Here is a 9,416-nt window from a genome sequence, read left to right as displayed (position 1 = left end):
TGGACTTAATTTTTTTATAAGGAGATAAGAATGAATCAATTTGCATTTTCCTACTTGCGGACCTCCTGTTCAACCAGCACCATCTGTTGAAAATGCTGTCTTTTTTTCCACTGTATGTGGAAAATGTCTCTTTAGCTCTTTTGTCAAAGATTAAATGACTATAGTTAGGTACATAGGTTCACTTCTGGTCTTTGATTCTATTCCATTGATCTTCTTGTCCATCTCTGTGCTAACACCATGCAGTTCTCCCGAGTACTGCTCTGTAGTACAGCTTGAGGTCAGGCATGATGATTTTCCCCAGATGTTCTTTGATTGTTGAGAATAGTTTTCATTATCTTGTGGGTTTTGTTATTCCAAATAAATTTGAGAATTACTTTTTCTATCTTTATGAAGAGTTGAGTTGGAATTTTGATGGGAATTGCTTTAAATCTGTAGATTGCTCTTGTGATGATGGCTAGTTTTACTATATTAATCCTGCCAATCCATAAGCATTGGAAATCTTTCCATCTTCTGAGCTCTTCTCTGATTTCTTTCTTCAGGGACTTGAAGTTCTTGTCATACAGCTCTTTTGCTTGCTTGGTTAGATTCACACTGAGGTATCTGATATTATCTGTGACTATTGTGAAAGGTGTAGTTTCCCTGATTTCTTTCTCAGCCTGCTTATCCTTTAAGTAGAAGAAGGCCACTGATTTGTTTGAGTTAATTTTATATCCAGCCACTTCATTGAAGTTTTTTTTTGTTTGTTTGTTTTTTTTTTTTTTTTTTTTTTTTTAAATAAGGGCTAAGAATTCTCTGGTAGAAGTTTTGTCGTCACTTAAATATACTATCATAGCATCTGCAAATAGTGATATTTTGGCGTCTTCCTTTCCAATTTTTATCTTTTTAATCTCGTTTTGTTGTCTAATTGCTCTAGTTAGGAATTCGAGTACTATTTTAAATAGATAGGGAAAGAATGGGCAGCCTTGTCTAGGCCCTGATTTTAGTGGGATTGCTTCAAGTTTCTCTCCATTTAGTTTAGATTCATGTTATTTCTAAAATTTACAGTGGTAGTCATTATAATTAGGAAGGAGTTTAATGACACTTTCAGTGTATTTGTCATAATTCTAACACCTCTCAGGAGGTCTTAACAAAATATAGGGAACTTATGAATTTCAAGAATGCTGCTCTGCTGAGTGTTGATGTGGTAGATACTGCATATAAAATTACCCATGGCTGGGGGTCAGTATTTTTATTTTGGTCAAGCTTCAAAAATGGCATATATAGCTTCATCATGCTAGCCCTTTTTGTCCTGGGAATACTTTTATTTCTGCCCATTATGTTAAAGCTTTTCTTTAACCACATCAACATATTGGCAGCCCAGTACATGGCTTGAAACTGAAAATGGACCCCTAGACAGAGTTATTAAATTAACAGGCTGGCAAGCCAAGGATGGATAAGATTCTGCACAGAGCCTTACCAACCTAAGCCATAAGTGCATTGCTTTTGATAATGCATGTTCCATGACAGGTAAGGAAGGCATTATTGTCAGAATGATGTAAGACAGGCTCAGTCTTGTTAATGAAATAAAAAGGGGAAGAGGCTGAGAGCCTTTGGGGCTGCTTAGCAAGAATCTGACATGGGCCAAGGACAAGGAATTGGGCTGCTTGGCAGGAATATGACAATGGCCTTGGACAAGGAAGTAGGCTTCAGGCAGGTATCTGACATTAAGCTAGACAAAGAAGTAATTTCAGCTATGAATCTAAATCTTAGACTAGAACAAAGAAATAATCTCAGGCAGAAATCTAGACTAGAACAAAGAAATAATTTCAGAAGGGAATCTGGATTTTATGCTAGAAGAAGGAAATGGTCTTCAGACATAAAAATGACCTTTGGCTAGGACAGAAAAGTAAACTCAGATATTTTGGTCATCCTTATAAGCCCTTAAAAACAGTAATCATGGGAATGTTCATGTAATTGTGTCTAATGCTTTACTTTTTCTTTGACCATTTGTTCCATTTTGACCATTTTCTTGCTTGTTCCTTGGATATTTACATCTATTGCATTGCTTGACCCTCAACCTAGAACTGACCTTAATACATGCATGTAATTAAAATGGTATAAAGCATATAGAAGGAAGGGGGATGGGATAGGGGTATCTAGGAAGGGGAAATGAAGAAATGGGATGACATCTGTATTGTAATTAAATAAGAAATCCAATAAAAAAATTTTTAAAAGAAAAATTAAGGTTATTTAATACTATTGTTTTAGATATATATTAAGTTTATATAACTTAATGTTGCTTGATTTTTTCTTGATGTCCTTCTCTCACTCCTCCTTTATATAAACATTTTATCTATGATGTATTTCTTTCTTTCATAAAGAACTTTTTGTCTAATATCTATAGTAGGCTTAAAACAGTAAAGGTGGTGTAGCCACTTCTGTTTCATCTGGTGTGTGTATTGTCTGTGTGAGTGACTTCTTTCTTCCCTATCATTTTCTCTCTTGCTTACAAAGAGTTAATGATTTTGAAACCTCTCACCAGGCTAGTGAAAGGTCTTGTGAGCCAGAGAGGAAAGAAAGCAGCACTTACTTAAGGAACAAATAATGAGAGAGTTCCAGAGTAAGGAGTCAGTGCTTATTTAAGCACACACAAAAAAATAAGAAACCAACACACACTAAAGAATGAATAATAAGAGAGTTACAAATTAAGCGACCAGCGTATATTTAAGTAGAAAGAGTTACATTTCCAGCACCTATTAAAGTACAGAAGAGCAAGAAACAATCAAGATTCCATCAGTTAACAAAGCACAAAAAGTTATAAAGTAAAAATTTAGTGCTTACTAAACCACAGAGAGTTAAAGAAAAAGGAACCAGGGCTTAATAAAGCACAAAGAGTAAGATAAGGTCACAGATCATTCAGTGTTTAGCCTTTCTCCAACTCTGTGTTCCACCCCATCTTCCTCTAATGGGCTAGCAGGCCCTAGCCATATATATATATATATATATATATATATATATATATATATATATGCATACATTACACATTTATAGTAATTTACAACTGAGAATATTTTAGATGAAAGTTAATACTAACTAATATAAGAAAAATACAAAAATGGAGACTGGAGAAATTATGTAATTTGGAGAACAGAATATAATTTTGTTTTGGGGAAGAAAAGAACAAATGTCTATTCACATAATGTGAAAGATTGACAGACCCAAATAAGAATATCACCATAGACTCACTTGGTGAACAAATGAAGTTTTATTGCAGTTATTTATTACTTTTAAGAGCCTAAATGTCTCTTGATTCAGAAAACTGAATCAATCACCAAAGCAATAACATACAGCATAGCTAATAACTCACAAAATTTGGAAAAAATAGGAGACTGAACAATCTGTAGGCAGATCAAAAGAAAGCAGAGTGCCCCTCCCAGGTAGTTTACTTATGAAGGAAAAACATAACCATAGAGTGTTTAGCTCAGGCTCTGAAAATTTTTTAGAAGACTGGGAAAGAAAATTGTAAGAATCAGATATCTAGATAGATACTGTCTTCTAGATAAGACAAGAATGTTGCACACATGAAATCTTAACAATGTGGTTGTTTAAACAAGACCTCCACAATGACTATACCAGTTGACATGTCAGTTTCATGAGCATTCTTCAGAAAAACTCCTAGATGCAGATTTACAGGCAATAAATGGCTTCTGAAGTAAAGATGCAAAGTTTGTCAAGAGACAGGCTGCCTTATAGGTTAACAGATTCAAACTGGTCAGAACTAATTATACACAAGAATAGGAAAAATGTGTGCTCAGCAGGTTTACACACACACACACACACACACATACACACACACACACGCACACACACACACACTTTTCTCTCATGTGTGTGAATAAACAACTGTGTATTATATTCTTACAATATATATGATTTCAAACACATTCACACATATGGGTATGCATTGCATATTATAATTTATATTTGTATTTAAATGTATATAGTTGTAGCACAGATAGTCATAGGAGTCAAGATTATGAATTTAAGAAAGTTGTCAGGAATATGAGAAGAGTTGGTAAATAGAAATGGGCAGAAATAATGCAAATAAACTGTATTTAATTATAAAGTTTAAAAAAATAAATGCAAGTTTTAATTTTCAAATACTTATATTTCATACCCAAACATCTTAGAAAATTAGAAACTGCAAATTACATTTAGTACTACATTTCAGTTTGTCACAATGTACTCAACAAAAAATAAGCGAGAAAACAAGGAGATGTTTCTACTGAATAAAAATTGGGTTTTTCATATTCCTTTTTTTTTAGCAAAAAAAAAAATTTAGTTTTAAAATATCATGTTAAAGCCTTGAGGGAAAGTTCAAATGAACCACAGAGAATAAGTATATTTCACAGCAACACTTACACAGTGAGCAGGTGGTGCAGGATTTTTGTTTCCTGCTACAATGAAGTAGAACAAATGTAGTTATTTACCTGAAAGAAAGAATACAAAACTCATTGAAATAGCTATTGTGAGGAACACCATCAACATTAAAACAGAAATGTGACTATGGTTAGGCCTACATAAAAGGGCTCTCTACTCACATGACAAGGTAATGCTCCACCAACACAGTAGACATCATATACTGTAGATATCATTACTGCTTAGAGACTGCACATGCAGTCCTAAAAATGTAAGAGAGATCATATGAACCATAATAAATCATGCCCCCAAGGATATTTTGATTTATAAAGAGTAAGAAAGATTTTGGCCAGTGTTGACAACCATGAAAGTTATGGCCAGCACTCTTAAAAACAAATTATACTGGAAAGAGGGAAAAGAACATATTTGTTTAATCAAGGTATGGGCTGGGGACATGGCTTGGTGACAAGAGTATTTTCATACATGAATCCCTATGTTTAGTTCACATGTGTTACAGTGCTAGAGAAAATTGAGTACTTATGAGAAAACTCAAAGAAAACAAGACAAGAAACATGGAACTTGCAGTTCATTGTTCTTGGACTCTTCTTTTGTGCCTCTCTCAGGTTCAGCAGTTTAAAGTGAGTTTATTTTAGATTAGTTTTTACAACTGGCTATTGTTATTTGTGTATATGCTCCTATGGAATAATATTCTGTTGCTGCATGTGGCTTGTCTACCACATGTAGCTTGTCCACCATGTGCCTCTTGGCTGCCATGTGAGGTTTGCTCTTTTTATTGTATGCTTTACTGATATGACTCCTAATAACCCTAAGAGTAAAAGTTTTCTAATGCTCTACATAAAGTAGGCTATTGCATGAGACTTTTGGTCTATTCTGTCACAGTTATTGACTCCATTCTCCCAGATTCCAATACCTTTAGAGTGGTCAAAAAGTGGCCACTGAAACAAGAACCTATAGTTGGCTATGATAGAAGAGAGTAGAAACTCTATCTAAAGATGAGTGAGAGTAATTGACAAGACACAAGTTTGCCTTATGTCAAGTTAGTGCATCTTTTTTTTTTAAATGGAACTAAGAGTATGGAAGTAAGATTAACATCGCAAGTATTAAATTATTTGCAAGTTGTTTATGATTATAATACCTGTTTTCATTAAGAAACTTTAGATGAAGAAACATAGGAGAGAGTCTAAAAGATAATTGGAAAGGCATACAAACAAGGTTAAGAAGTCTCCATTCAATTTTGGGCCACTTAGGCATTATTAAGACTGCTATAAAAATGCCTAAGGAATATAAATGGATATTAATTATGAGAAAGAGATGGCTAGTTCTTCAAATGGATACAACGTGGATGATCAAATATTGAAATTGTTAAAGGGGCAAAAAATATTTTTTTTCCATGCAGGCAAAATTAAAAGTAAAACTGCACCTAAAACTTGATCTTTCATACTGGAAAACATGTATGTATTTAAATATGTATTTTCCAGTGTTTGAAAATGAGTCTAAAGCATGGGGTGAAGAATTTGAGAATAAATAATAGTCTTAAATTCTGTCTACTTTTCTGATAAGTATTTACAATCTAGTCAAGCTAGAGAACACCAGAGGAAGAAAATTTATTTACCAATTTCTTCTGATCTCATGACACATGCTTGGCATTTAAAGTGCACTTTTAGCAAAATCAAAATATAAACCAATCTATTTAAAAATTGTAGAAGAAAATACAATGGATAGTCTTTGCAGATGATCTCCAGGATAAAAATGAATACATCTATTTGAATCCAGACTAAAGGACTATTTGGGTATTCTGTGGATCCTTCACTGCCTTTAGTTTCTTTCCACTTTAAATTGTCTTTTCCAAGCATTATTGCACACATCCAGATAAATCTCTGGGATAGACTTATTTACATCCTAAAGGCCTAAAATATTAATGGTTCCCCTTATTCTTCTTGGTCCCTTAGTAAATCAACATATGATCCAATGTCAATAACTATATGTATTTGGTCCTTGCTGTACTATATTAACCTTAACTAATGATTATCTTAGAAGGGCATTGTAGAACTCTATGGATTTTTAAATTGTATTTGCAAGCCACTATATAAGGTGGGGAATCATTATCCAGTTGGTACACTATGGGATTTTTTTATATGAACTAATTTTTGTTTACAAAATTTGACTAACTTTCCCTCATTCCACAGGCAGATACTTATTGTATTGATGGTTCATGTAAGGGATTCTCAGTCCAGATATTCATCAATATATTAGTCCTTTTCCCTCAACCCAACATGTGGTACTTCTTGTTTGGATTCATCTTTATGCTTTATTCATAATCTTTTAATCATTGTTTCAGATTATGGCTATGTTGTAAGGCTATTCCCAGAAATAGACTCATGCTTGTGTACATTCTAATGTCTCTTGTTATATTGAAAAATAAATAAGCAAACTGACTTGACTGATTTGACTTTTTTTCCTTCTCCAGAATAAAATTGGGAGGTTGTAATTGGTCCTACTTTGTTCACTGATTAAGGATCCACTAAAATATCACTGTTTTCCCTTCAGCTCCACAGCACCAGGACATCAAGGACAATAGTGGAAGACAAGAAGACAGTGAAAATCACCAGAAAATGGCAATTTATCATTTAAAGAACTAAAGGAAATATTGATCATCTATCATCAGAAGTCAAGTCTGCCCACTTAAGGACAATTTAATGTCATATACAACAAAGAAAGAAGTTATTCTTTGAAAAATTCAAAACCTTATGTCCCTTGAAAATCTCTTTCTGGTTATGATAACTGCTTTGACATTTTTATCAGTGGCCACTAAGCATATGTATTTGTCTTATGTTCCTTGTTCTCTTTAGTTCACCATGCAGATTGGATGAATCCAGCTCCTGTTATTTTTAATAATGACTCAGTACTTATGACTGTAATGTAGTTCTCTATATACTCATTCAATGAGCAGCATAAGGGACTGCATTTCCTTCTCCCTTGGAAGTGTAATCACTTCTTAATTGCATAGGATACCATAACATTTGTGTTCTTATTAAAAAGACAAATATGGACTTATGTTCTACATAATAGCAGAAATACTAATTATATGGGTCTCTTTCCAAGCTATTCTCTCATTTTTATGATCAATAGTGCTGGGCATATTCTGAATCCTTCTTATTGATGACAGAGTATTATATATAAGGCTTTCAACTGTCTTTATATTACATCATGTTTATAATTCACCTGCTTAAAGGATACTCATGCATCAAATGGCAATATGTCAAATCAAAGCCACTCTGGACATCCCGCACTTAAAAAGTAGTGGAGGAGATACTGAAATATGATCCAAAAATAGAGTTATAAAAAGAATTTTTGTGTTTGTGAGAAAACTCTAAGAAAATAAGAGTGTGACTTCATTTTCTTCTAAACGATGAAATCATTCTTAGATTAAGATTTTAATGACCCTTAGATGGTCATTAGTGGAAAGATCTTGTGGGTTTAAGTTACATTATTCATTACAACTGGCTACTTTTATTTTTTATATACCTCTATGGAAAATAAGACATGCTTTTGTTGCATGCTGCTTGTTTACCCTTGTGATTGTACACTAGACTCATGTTACTATCTTTAACCATCAAAGTGTAGTAAATTGTCTGATGCTCTGAATAAAGTTGGCTATTACATGAGACTTTAGTCTGCCTTTTTAATTGGCTTCATTCTTTTAGGTTTTATCACCTCTACAGTGGTAAACAATACATGATAATTTTTTGTATGGCATGATGCAATTCTGAAAGGATAATTTTCAAAATCATGTAAAATGTTTACCTCTATGCTTAGGTCCCATTAAGAAATACATCTATGTATGAGTGTGACTGGAAAAAAAATATAACCCAATCAAAACTGACCGAGTTCAGCAATTCAGAAAACCTCTCTTGTCTGATTTGTCCAGAATCAGGTGTTGCTGAGAAACATCAGAACATTCCTTTCAAATTGATTTCATTTTGACACCTGCAAATGAAGGCCTCATGTCCTACTTTTAGTAATCATAAATCTGAGCATTTATTTATGAATGCATCTCACACAGAATACTGGAGGAATATCAGAGTAACTTTCATGCTTCTAAAGCACTTCCATATCATTCATTTCAAAGTAGTTTGGGTTAACATTTTCTGAACTCCCCCAAAAATTCAAGTAAATATTCCACATGAAAATAATGATAATACTGGAATAAAATATCTAAAATGCAATGAAGCCAAGTTTGAGACTATCAAGTGAATTTGCATGCAATAATTTAATCTGTCTATCAAAACAAAATAGATATCCCCTCTTGAGAATATATTTCAGACATCTTAAAGCATGTCATTCACAAATCCTAGTATTTAGAGAAACATGCAATAAACATCAAACTTACACTTACAATCAAAGACAATGAAGATTCATTTAAATAGAAATTGAATATAACGGAACATGCTCAGAGTTTACAATTAGCTGACAAGGACATTGTCAGCTCTTGTCAGGACACTGAGAAATGGATCTGCATCATAATAACATATAACTTATAAAGATGAAATAAATGAAAATTTCATATAAAATATTTAAATAGTTAAGAATTAAAGTGTGCATGGTGAGAAGAAAAACAAATTAAAACATAGGGAAGATAGAGTATTAAAACACAGTAAAAGCTTCCAATGTAATAAGTGTGGAGAAGAAAGATTGAAAAAGCTACCACGTAGAGTTGCTAACTTTCAGCAAATGGTAATTGGTCTTCAGATGCTAATACATACCAAACTGCAAGAATCCTCAATCACTCTATAAAAAAATGATGTAACTCTTGCACATGTATTGCATATGCCTCCTGAAGGTTACACTATTAAATGTTTTCGTTAGTATCTTGTTTATCAATTTTATTATAAATATTTTAGGTATGGTAGGAATAGAGTACACTTTTGTGCATATATTCAATCTACTACTGACTCAATTTGTGCATTCAAAATCTGAGTGTATTGAAGGCTGGCAAT

Source organism: Arvicanthis niloticus, chromosome 2 (genome assembly GCF_011762505.2).
Source record: "Arvicanthis niloticus isolate mArvNil1 chromosome 2, mArvNil1.pat.X, whole genome shotgun sequence".
Classification (NCBI taxonomy): Eukaryota; Metazoa; Chordata; class Mammalia; order Rodentia; family Muridae; genus Arvicanthis; species Arvicanthis niloticus.
This window is presented reverse-complemented; position numbering follows the sequence as displayed.